A 12,315-nucleotide genomic window follows, 5' to 3' on the forward strand; every position below is an offset into this window, starting at 1 on the left:
TGATGTCTCATCGCCTCTGGAGGTCCTAGTAAAACATGTTTCTAGAACATGTGCTGAAAATTCGTAAGCAGCTGTATCCAAAGCACCAATCTAAATCCTAGGGGACCAGAAATCAAAAACATAGTTGCCACACTCTCACATCTGCTTAATCCACCCCAATAAAGTCAGCTGGTAAACTGCAGATCCTCGTGGAGAGCTGGCTGATCCTAGTTTGGTAACAGTCATACACACTGCTTGCCAGGGTTGCCCACTGTCCTGTACTTGTAATTTCTAGACACGATGAAAATGATGTTTTAAAACTCGCTGTTTATTAACACGTGGGGTTTTCCCCACCAGATATACAGCTGAAGACAAGGAAGAATAACTGAAGTGTGTATGAAAGAGGAGTCTGGCAAGTGTCATCTCAGGGGTAAGAGGGACAGTTCAGACAAAGCAGTCCTAAGCCATGTTTCCTGGGTGGGATGAGGGGGTACAAGAGAGAGTCCCAAGGAAAGGGTCTTCCCAGGATGACAGGTCCCACACAGATCGGGCAAGGCTTAGATAGTGACTGTAGTCACAAGATGTGCAGGTCTGAGCAGGAGGCAGACACTAAGAAGGGTTTAAGGATTCCACACAGCATCACTTGCTTCCAGTCTTCCATTTCTCAGCCATGAATAGTCTCTGGAATCAAACAGTCTTTTCCTTTTCTTTTTGCAGATGCTTCATTCTGAAGACAGGCTCTGTGCCCACCTGGGGACATGCTTTTGATGTCCCTTGTGTGTGTGCACGCGCGCTCAGTTGTATCCAACTCTTTGCTACCCCATGGACCATAGCCCACCAGGCTCTTCTGTCCATGGAATTTTCCAGTTAAGAATACTGGAGTAGGTTGCCATTTCCTTCTCCAGGGGATCTTCCCGACTCAGAGATTGAACCTGCATCTCTTGTGTCTCCTGCGTTGGCAGGCGGGTTCTTTACCACTGCTTCACTTGGGAAGCCTCTGATGTCCCTTAGGAAATCCTAAACAAAGGCTCTGAACACAGCTCAAAACTCCTGGCTGGGAGCCACATAAAAGGCAGCAAGAGGCTGGCATGAGGCAGGGTCCATCAGAAGCTAAAAGCTTGTGTTCAGATCCATCACATTCTGATCGCAGCGCAGGGTTTCTCAACCGAAGCTCTCGGGTCCCAAGTGGACGGCAGGCTGGACCACTGTCAGGAAACTGTGCAAGACCATGATCTTGTGCATAATCTTTCCAGCATTATTCTTGGCTCTGCTAACATTGCTTTGGCTAAAAAAAAAAATCAATAAAACAAGCAGAAGGTCCCCTCACATCCAGGCTGGACTAAAGAGGTTTGCCCTTACCAAGCCAAAGGAATATCTAGTCCAAGGAGATATATTTTGCTGGCTACCTGACACCTTCACGTGATCTCTCCTTGGCAGGGCCAGCAGTACCTGGGTGGCTTTGCTCCACGAGATCAATGTTGCTAGGCTACTAGAAGTCACTGTGGTGAGGGAACAGCCAGGGATTCCAGGGAGGAGCAGGGTAAATCAGCAGGAAAAAGGGACACAAGGGCAGGAAATCAAGTCTCAATGGCACAATGACTTTTAAGGCTCTTCGGGAAATGGCTGGATCCTGAAGGCTTCAGTTCTAGAAAGTGGATCAAAATCCTTTCCTGTGATCCTGAAAGACATGACGTACAGAAGGTAGAGAAATAATAGCTCTTACTCCTCTGGGCGCTTTGAATCCTGACCTAAATCAAAAGGAAGAATGCCTTGATCATGGTCTATTATGTATTCTGACATTTTTGCCAGACAGTCTGGGCACAACAAACCAACTTTTATCTAGCAGGAGCTCAATAAATACTGGTTGGTGGACTGGTTGGTACCCTCGCAGGGAAGAGACCACAGCAGTGAGGGATGGATGGCAGGGAGGAGAGGGTATGTGCAGAATTCTGTGCAACAGGGCAGTGTGCAATTCACGAGTGGGATGCAGGAAGCTCTTGTCACCAAGTCACCAAGGACACATTCTTCTGCACCAGGTATTTGGAGATTTTTCAAATCACAGGCATTTTAGTCCTCTACTCTGTTCACTAAAATCCTACAGCTCACTTCTCCTGAGTGATGAGGCCAAGAAAAGAATCTGTTTTGTCAGCACTAGCCATAGATAAACAAAAATACCAAGAACCCGTGTGCTAGCCTAGCAGCTACATGACCCAGTGCTTCCACCCCCTTGATGGAAGTGAACCTCCATTACTGAGATGGCCTCTGGCTTCTGGGGAGGTGGGGAAGAACAAGGTCTTCCATGTGTTTCTATAAGCCTTCTCTGCCTCTCTTCCCTAAGGAAAAGCAAAATGCCATTAAACCCAATTCCCATGCAATGGAAAGAAGCACAGTCAAGTGGAAAGAAGCACAGTCAAGTCGAAAGAACGTAGGCTGATGTCACAGAGCCCTGGTTTTGAATCCTTGTTCGGTAACACCGCACCGGCCATGAGGTCCTGAGCTAAACACTGAACCTTTCCAAGCTTCAGTTCCCTTGTTCGTAAGACAGTTTACAGCTATCACAGGGTTGCTGAGGAAACTAGGGGCGATAATCCACGTTCAGAAAGTGTCTGGGGCATGGCAGATGCTCAGGAAGTGTTCCTTCCCCTTCAACCTGGGCTGATAACCACCTATCAGGGATGTGGCACAGATGCCATTCAAAGGCATAGAAAAGGAGACCAGACTGGGCGAAAGGAGCTTGTAATAAAAGGGAGAGAGAGGAGAGAGAATGCCCGTCTTAGAACAAGGCTGGAGAAAGTTCAGCGAGATTTAAAAAAAAAAGAGAGAGAGAGCTCCAAAGTCTTTAGGCAACTGTTATTATCAATCACAATGAAAAAATACAGCTGGGATGTCAAAGGACTTTCTTGATACACTGGAATATAAATAAACTTTGATGGATCCACTCAAAATTCCAGACTCATAAAAACAAGATTCAGAAAGTGGGAGTTAGTTTCTAAGTCTTTGTGGGGAACAGCAAGAGAAAGCAGGACAGCCTTCTGGCTAAAGGCTTGATTCCAGTCAGGAAAGAAGTTCAAATCTCAGCTCCTCCGCCCATCAGTCACCTGACCACTAAGTGCTGAATAGGAGCTGAAGATACTGTAGTTGCAACACACTGAAAAGCTCTGAGCCCCGATACCTGGACTGATTCTGCAATTCAGGTCAAAAGGCCAACGGTGGGAAGGTGGAATTACATGAGAAATGCAGACGGGTGACTCCTGTGGGGCTGCAGGATGCAAAATGAGAGTGAAGCCTGGGGTTTCAAGTTTAAGGCCAAGGATACTTGGGACGTGACTACGGCCAGTTCATGAGCCCTTATCACTAAAGACAAATGCCTCAAACCCAAGGTCTAGGCTTCCAAGACATTAAATTTGAAACAACCAAAGTCGACACCGCACGTGTGAAGGATCTTAATTAAACTATCAAAAAAATGCAAACGCGAACTCGGTGTGTGGACCTACTTATTAGGAAATAATCTTGATTAAGAACAAATCCCTTTTAAGGAGAGGAAAGAGCCCAGCAACTCTCCTGAACATCAAATGCTGTTCTCAATTAGCCCTTTTCCTCTGAACTTCACAAGGTACCAGCAGGTGGGAGATAATTAATGTTTTAATAAAATTTGTTTTACATGCCTTGGTTGGAAGCTTTTTGTTCTGTAAAGCTTTTCCCTCTCCAGCCCAAAGACCCACCCACAAAAGAAGTTTTTCTTTTTTTTTTTTAAAAGATCATTTTTCTGGTTATATTTAGTGTTTTATGACTTCAGGAAGATGAGGGTGGAGGAGGTAATTTAGGAACAGGACAATTTCTCTTTATCCATATTTACTTTCTCTAAGGGAGTGAGCTTGGTTTTTTGATTCTCCTCCCAGGCCTATCAAAGGAATAAAGGCCTTGCCGCCACATGACAAGACTTTAGGGAGCGATGAGAGGTCTGCAGGACCCGTGTAAGCCACGCCACCCGATTCTTGAGCACAAGCCCTCCATTTGCAGGAATTGCTGACTTTTATAAACCTTGTATTTTTTTCCCTTATAAATCTCGTCTTGAAAAGCAGTCATCTTATAGCTTACCACTCTCGCCCACAAACCTCAGCATCCACGTAAGCCCTTTTCTTTAAAAAAAAAAATATATATATATATATTATTTAGTTAGTTAGTTATTTTTGGCTGTGCTGGGTCTTCGTTGCTGCGTGGGCACTGCTCTCTAATTGTGGACAGAGGGGGCTTCTCATTGCGGTGGCTTCTCTTGCTGCAGAGCACAGGCTCTGTGGCTAGTGGGCTCAGTAGTAGCAATGCGCTGGCTTAGTTGCTCTGTGGCATGTGGGATCTTCCTGGACCAGGGATCAAACTTGTGTCTCCTCAACTGGCAAGTGAGTTCTTTACCACTGAGCCAGAAGGGAAGCCCCGAATAAGCCCTTTCCAGAATAAAAATGCCACTCCTTGGGAAATTTCTAATTAATTAATTCTTTAACAGTATGTCTTGCTGCCCATAACACAATGGCGTCACAAAAGCTCACAGTGGTGGTGGTGATTTAGTCGCTAAGTCGTGTCCAACTCTTGCCACCCCATGGACTGCAGCCCGCCAGGCTCTGTCCATGGGATTTTCCAGGCAAGAATTCTGGAGTGGGTTGCCATTTCCTTCTCCAGGGGATCTTCCCAACCCAGGAATCAAACCCAGGTCTCCTGCATTGCAGGAAGATTCTTTACCAACTGGTCTAGGAGGGAAGCACAGTGTAGTACACAGCATAGAGCAATTCATAAACACACTCTAAGTCAAGACAAGAAAGACAACTGTTTTCCTTTTCAGAAGAAGAAACGGAAGCAGTGAGAAATCACTGACATTGCTTAAATACAGGGGATCTGAACCCAAGACTTGGGCTTTTAGTTCCGGATGCTCCGACTGCATTTAATTTGAGAGTAACCTAAGCTAACCCCACCATGCACAACCCAATAATTATAATTCGGGGCATTTTAATTGGACTCAGGCCTCAGGGTTTGAATTTAAGAGGGTGAGAGTTAAAGCAATATGTGTGAGTGATTACAGCTGAAATGCTGCCTGCAAGTTACAGTTCATTTTCTCCTCAGGACTTTCCACATCTTCCCTCTTCGCTGCCAATGCACAGCCAGGCCTCCCACCATCCAAAATGCCAGGTTCCTCTGCAGCCCTGGAGCCTGACGACCCTCACGTCCACCGCACACACAATACCACCTGCACAAGTGTGTACAGCGGGGTTTCACAGTCTTGGCACTACTGGCTTTTCATTAGGGCATCGTCTTGTGCATTACAGAACATTTGGCAGCATTCCTGGCCTCTGCCCACTGGATGTCAGCAGCACTCTCCCAGTTGTGACTATCAGAAATGTCTCCGGGGGAAATTCCCTGGTGGTCTAATGATTAGGACTCTGCACTTCCACCGCAGGGAGCAAGGGTTCAATTCCTGGTCAGGGAACTAAGATCCCTCATGCTGCAATAAGGACACATTCCCCCCCAAAAAAGTCTCCAGAAATCATGGGAGATTTTAGGACAGTGAAACTATTCTGTACTTATTGTAATGGGGGGTACATGTCATTTTATGCATCAGTCAAAACCTAAACCTACAGAATTGCAAGTGTTACCTTTGGTAAACAATGGACTTTAAATCAATTATCAGTGTTGGTTCATCAATTGTACCACATTGTACGACATTTGTTCAACAAATGAGGGAGGCTCAAGAGGGAAGGTATATATGTATACATATAGCCGATTCATGCTGTTGTACAACAGAAATGAACACAACATTATAAAGCAATTTACTCCAATTAAAAAGAAAACAAATTTAAAATATACCATTTCAATGCAAGATGTTAATAACAGGAATAAATCACTGCAGATGGTGACTGCAGCCATGTAAAAGACACTTACTCCTTGGAAAAAAAGCTGTGACCAACCTAGACAGCATATTTAAAAGCAGAGAGGAGACATTATTTTGCCAACAAAGGTCCATCTAGTCAAAGCTATGATTTTCCAGCAGTCAAGTATGGATGTGAGAGTTGGACTATAAAGAAAGCTGAGCACCAAAGAATTGATGCTTTTGAACTGTGGCGTTGAAGTAGACTCTTGAGAGTCCCTTGGACTGCAAGGAGATCCAACCAGTCCATTCTAAAGGAAATCAGTCCTGAATATTCATTGGAAGGACTGATGCTGAAGCTGAAAATCCAGTACTATGGCCACCTGACGTGAAGAACTGACTCACTGGAAAAGACCCTGATATTGGGAAAGATTGAAGGCGGGAGGAGGAGGAGACGACAGAGGATGAGATGGTTGGAAGGTATCACCGACTCGATGGACATGAGTCTGAGCAAGCTCCAGGAGTTGGTGATGGACAGGGAGGCATCGAGTTCTGCAGTACATGGGGTCGCAAAGAGTCGGACATGAATAAGCAACTGAACTGAACTGAATAACAGAAGACCTGGGGTAAAAAAAGGTATAAATGGGGATTTCCTACTTTCTGCTCAATTTTTCTATAAATCTAAAACTGCCCTAAATAAAGTTTAATTTTTAAAAAAGTCTCCAGACAGGGACTTCCCTGGTGATCTAGTGGCTAAGACTCCACACTTCCACTGCAGGGACCTGGGTTTGATCCCTGGTCAGGAAACTAGATCCCACGTGTCACAGCTAAGACCCAGTGCAGTCAAATATTTTTTAAAAAGTCTTCAGACATTGTCATATGTCCCTAAAGGGCAAAAACGTCGGGTTGAGAACCCTGCTGCGGAGGGCAGACGGAGTCCCGCTCACTGCTGAGTGGACTGCAGCAGTCCCATCGTAGCAGGTCACACGTCCAGGGGGAGGGTGGGAAGGTGAGCTTTCTGAGTGTACATGGATTGTGGAGACTCCTTGAAATGACATCTTGTTAGAGGAGAAAGCAAGGAAGTCTCTGAGGAAAATCCAGGCAGAGGCTGGACAGAGACTCCACCTTCCTGTCCTGGCCTCAAAGGGGACAGCTTCTCCACTGTGTTCAGTCTCTGGTAAGAGCACCCTCCTTGCTGTTCACTTTGTCAAGAATTCTCTCTACGGTCCAGCAGCCTGAGCCAAGCCTGAGGCTTTCAGGAGGCCACACGAAATACTATACCTGACCCTCCCTGATCCGGGATCCTCCTGCTGGCAGCTCTCATGGCTCTGGCAGAGTTATGATGGAAAGAGGGGCCCCCGTCTACTCTGCCCTGCTTTATAAGACCTGTGCTAACATGCTCCCTCCCGGCAGGATGCATAACGGAGATGTGACCATGTGAAATTTAAATCCACCTGGCAGAGCGGGGCAGCGCCACACCTGAAATGAGGACAAACACAGGTTCCCCTGCAGCCCACTCGGCCAGCCACTCCAGAGTTTTCCCTGGAGTCCCAGCTCTCACTTAAAAACAAAAATTTATTGGCGTACAGCGGGTTTACAATGCTGTGTTAGTTCTAGGTGTACAGCAAAGTGAATCAGTTATACATACGTGCAGATCTAGATTCTCTTCCCACCTAAGTCATTACAGGGTATCAAGTAGAGTTCCCTGTGCTATACAGAGGCCCTTATTAGTTATCTATTTCATAACTTGCGAGATTGGGATTGACATATACACACTTTGTTGTTGTCGTTTAGTTGCTAAGTCATGTCCGATGCTTTTGCTACCCCTTGGACTGTAGCCTGCCAGGATCCTCTGTCCATGGGATTTCCCAGGCAAGAATACTAGAGTGAGTTGCCAGTTCTTTCTCCAGGGGATCTTCCTGGATCAGGGATTGAACCCGTGTCTCTTGCCTTGGCAGGCAGGTTCTTTACCACTGAGCCACCAGGGAAGCCCATATACCTACTACTATATATAAAATAGGTAACTAATAAGGACCAGCTCTCTCTTTTAACTTCTGGCCTGATTTCCTTTCTCCTCTTTTCTGCTCACTCCTTCCCTTTATAGTTCCCTTTAGAGTTCATCTTCTTTAAAAGAAAGAGGGGGAAAATAGGCTCCCCAAAGAAGTGGAAAAGTGTAAGAAGGTAACACATAAACCAGGAGAAGTGCTCTGGTTTGTGCTGAAAGGCTCTGTCATGCGCTGCCATGACAAAGCTCAGCGTGGGGACAACACGAAATTAACCACCACCCAGAAGCCCGTACAATAATACTTCCTGGCTCAAGGAGACCTCATTTCTCCCAACATCATTCTGTCGATTTCTTCCAAGGCTAAACCTTTTGGTAAACGGGCCTCATGAATCGTTCCTACAATTTTCAGGGCTGTAAGGAGGATTAAGTATGTCTCTAGTACTGAACCCAGCACCTGGCACACTGTCCATGCTCTCTAAATGGTTTCAGCTCTTCTCTTTATTTGTATTTTGACTTCATTTTTAACTGAATCTAAACATTTATTAAACTACCCGGTCCCCACCATGTTCCATCTCATCCACTCTAGCCCAGGGGAGTTTCTCTGGAATTGGCATTTGTTTTTATAGAAAAAGCTGTTCCTGGTAATAGGACTTTCTCATTTAGTTCAAAACTCCCTTAAGAACCAAGCACAGCCCCAGCCACTGAAGCTGACCCACGTTCAACCACTGGCATGTGGCCACTCAACTGCCCCTCACCCCATTTCTTAGTTGCCAGAATCGCAGACTATTCTTTTTTTTTTTTTCAAATCTGTCCCTCCTTCTACCTTACTGTTTAAATTATGCCTCTCAGAGAAAAATCCCTGCAGCAGATAAACATGGAATCTGGAATGGAAACTGCAGCACGCCCAACAATAATGCCCCTGTCACACACACGTGAGCTTTCGTGAAAGCAAGGGATTGGCAACACGGGACTGCCATGCCCAGGAAAATTATTTCCTGTGGGAGAAAGAAAACAACCTTCAGCTCCTGGCAGGTCCCGGACAAGCCCGAGCCAGGCACAGTGGAGAACCTGAATGCTCTGTCTTGGGGAAGGGGAGGCGGAGGTGTGATGGCCACAGTTGGGTGAGCACCCTGGCTGCAGCACAGAGGCCTGGCTTCGTCCTGGGAAAGTGGAAACAAAGCCACCACGGGCTCCTCAACACTGCTTTGGGGACACTCAATTAACAGGATGGGCCATGTGGTCCAGAAAGAAAAAAGAAACTCCACTCTTATTTGAAAGCACCTTCCAGGGTCGGATGTGTTCTTCTCCCATCAGTCAGGTAGAGAAAGGCAATCACTTCAATTTAGTAAGATGAGGAAAATGCTGGGCTGTCTTACTGACATCCTGCTTGTTCCGCTATTGTTGAAAGAAAATAGAGAAAGTACAGGGCAGCATAAGCTATTAGCTCCATAATGCCCAGTCCCAGGGTAATTAGCAAAGACGTCTTCAATACAGGGTGCTCTGCAGTTCAGTGTTAAATGAATCTTTGCTGCACGATTATTTAAGGATGACTTGACATTGTGCGTCTAGAAGTTCCAGAAGCTCAGAACAATACTCAATTCTCAAATAACTCCCTGCCCACAGCTGCCCCTTTCTTTCCTTTAGCGATTCATCTTTGTTCCCACCTCAGCCTGACCCTATACTCCCTCCCCCTGTGTACCGCCCCAGCCTCCCAGGCCATTCTTCCTCTATCTCAAGGTTTCTCAACCTGGGTTTTAAGGAACCAAATGGTGTGTCTGTGGTGTGGGCTGCCTAGCGCACTGAAGGACATTCTCCTGGTCATGACAGGTTTCCTGGAGGGCAATGCTGTTCCCCCACATTGAGAACCAGTGTAACCAAAAATAAATAAATATATACTTTTTTAAAAAGCTATAGCTAAAAAGCTAAAGAGGACAGACAAGCGTTTCAGAGATGGCCAAACAGACTTAGAAGCAGCAGACTTGCCCAAGGTCACACAGGCAGAAAACTGGACTAGGCATCAGGCTCTGAAACCTAAGTTCTTCCCTCACCTCCACTCCCCACCTCTTGTAGAAACAGCCAGTCACAGATTAGGTAAAAAAAAAAGTCAGGAGGAAATCTCTTTCCTGACAAAAGGCTGTTGGCAAACCTTGGCTAGCATTGGGGATCCTCCCTGGGTGGGAATGGGGAGGTGGTGAGTTTATTTACAGGCAAAAGGGAGCTGCCAGTTCAGAAAATATGAATGACATTAATTTTTCAAATTCTTACCACTGGGACTGGGCCTCCACTTCAGCACTTTACTTACAAAGCCAAAAATCACTCCAAAGCTAACGTCTACAAAAAAGACAGCCAAGAATGTCGGCCTTTTTTCTTTTTGAGGAAAGAAAGGTTTGTAATATTGAAAAGCTTGTGATCGCTCTACACAGATGTTAAAAATGACCCAATCTGTTAGGTTGGAAGCATCTTCTGAGAGGCAAGATGGTTCTGAGGCAGGAGCATAGACTTTGAGAAGACAGGTCTCTATTCTTTTTTTTAAAAAATGTGGACCATTTTTAAAGTCTTTATTGAATTCATTACAATATTGCTTCCCTTTAACATTTTGATTTTTGGCCACAAGGCATGTGGGATCCGAGCTCCCTGACCATGGATGGAACCTATACCCGCGTCTACCACCCCACCCCCAACTGGAAAGTGAAGTCTTAACCACTGGGCTACCCGGGAAGTCCCTGAGGTCTATATTCTAATTTGCATCTACTTGGTGTGTGCTAAGCTGCTCAGTCGTATCTGACTCTTTTTGACCCCATGGACTAATTTGACAGAGGCCAGGCACCTCTGTCCAAGGGAATCCTCCAGGCAAGAATACTGGAGTGGGTTACCATGCCTTCCTCCAGAGGATCTTCCCAATCCAGGGATTGAACCCAGGTCTCCCTCATTGCAGGCAGATTCTTTGCCATCTGGGCCACCAGGAAAGCCCAAGAATACTGGAGTGGGTAGCCTATCCCTTCTCCAGGCCTATCTTCTTGACCCAGGAATCGAATTGGGATCTCCTGCACTGCAGGTGGATTCTTTACCAGCTGAGCTACCAGGAAAGCTCTACTTTAGCCTCTCCAAATTCAGCAATTTGGAGGGAGGGGGTGTGATATCTAAGTTAAGTGGGATAACAATAGCTGGCATAGGAGTGGTCACTGACTTCTCCTGCAGTTTATGCCAAGTAAGAACCCTGGCCTGGGAAACAAGAGACCTGGTTTCACCTCCCAGCTCTGTCCTGACTCGGTGTGACTTCACATGCCCTCATCTTGATTTCCTTTCTGGTCCCTACCTCAGACCATAGTCATAGGATCAAATGACACGCCATCATTAAAACCAGAACAATGCCCAGCAAAAATGTAGGCACCCAACAAACATCAACTAAATATGACTTCAACTGGATTTGTCCTTCAACTTGTCATTTACACCTGGTCTAAGAAAGTTCCATCTGTCTGACAGCTGGACAGCAAGACCAGTCAGGCCTCCATGGTCATCTCCCAAAAATACCCCTGCAGCGTTTGCCCCAGCTGATGAGTCAAGAGTGAACCTGAAACCAAGAGCAAGTCTTACTGCTATCCACTTACCTCTCACCAATCTTATGTTATTCACTGCTCCCACACATTCAAAGAACAAATATCTATAATGCATCCCAGGCATAAATCAACATTAGCTCTATCATGCTAGAAACTATAAAGGGAATAGAAAAAAAAATTTTTTTTAATTTCAAGCATCAACATTTGATATTCATGACCTTCAACAAGCAGAAGTCATCAGAGAGTCTCTCTGAACCCTGAAAATCGTGGTGAAATTTAGCATCCCTCCATAGAGACTGGCACCAACGGATTAGTGGGAGAGCAGTGATGACAAAAGACACACAAAAAAGCAGGCGGCCTCACTGGGCCCTGCCCCAGCCCCAAGGCTGAGAAGAGAAGGGAGGCTATTCAAAGTCAACTGTCATTGGGTGGCAATGCCACGGGCTTCCCAGGGCTCGTTTTCTTTCCCCCAAAAGCTGTTTATAAAGAAGTGAGGAGGGAAGGAAGGGAAGAAAGGGGAGCACAGCATATACTGGTGCCTGTCTACACGTACCATTTTAAAATTGGGGTATCGTTGCTTTACATTGCATCGTTTCTACTGTCCAGTGAAGCGAATCAGCCGTATGTATGCATACGTCCCCTCCCTCTCGTATCTCCCTTCCCTGCCCCATCCCACCCATCTAGGTCATCACGGAGCACCAAGCTACGCTCCCTGCACTGTACTCCAGGTCCCCACTGGCTAGCTGTTTTATACATGGCAGCTATATATGTCAATTCCCCAATTCATCCCACCCCCCTTTCCCTTCTGCCATGTCCACACATCTTTTCTCTATGTTTGCATCTCTAGTTCTACCCTGCAACTAGGTTCATCTGTACCATTTTTCTAGATTCCACATATATGCATTAATATACAATATTTA

At 45.9% G+C, this 12,315-nt stretch overlaps 1 protein-coding gene and 1 long non-coding RNA gene across 4 annotated transcripts in view; both read right to left on the reverse strand.

Moving 5' to 3' along the window:
* Nucleotides 1–12,315, reverse strand: part of NXN (nucleoredoxin) — a 161,098-nt gene that overhangs the window by 72,623 nt on the left and 76,160 nt on the right. The gene's annotated exons all lie outside the window — the stretch shown is intronic.
* Nucleotides 290–12,315, reverse strand: part of LOC129649521 (uncharacterized) — a 30,869-nt gene continuing 18,843 nt past the window's right edge. Inside the window, exons 1-2 of one of the 2 annotated variants that reach the window (XR_008713139.1) lie at nt 3,152–3,404; nt 290–1,657 (exon numbers count right to left, since the gene is read on the reverse strand). This is a non-coding gene — a long non-coding RNA (uncharacterized LOC129649521). Of the gene's footprint in view, nt 1,658–3,151; nt 3,405–12,315 lie in introns of those variants that run through there. The other variant, XR_008713140.1, reaches the window with a different exon arrangement.

This window comes from Bubalus kerabau, chromosome 4, assembly GCF_029407905.1.
Source record: "Bubalus kerabau isolate K-KA32 ecotype Philippines breed swamp buffalo chromosome 4, PCC_UOA_SB_1v2, whole genome shotgun sequence".
NCBI lineage: Eukaryota > Metazoa > Chordata > Mammalia > Artiodactyla > Bovidae > Bubalus > Bubalus kerabau.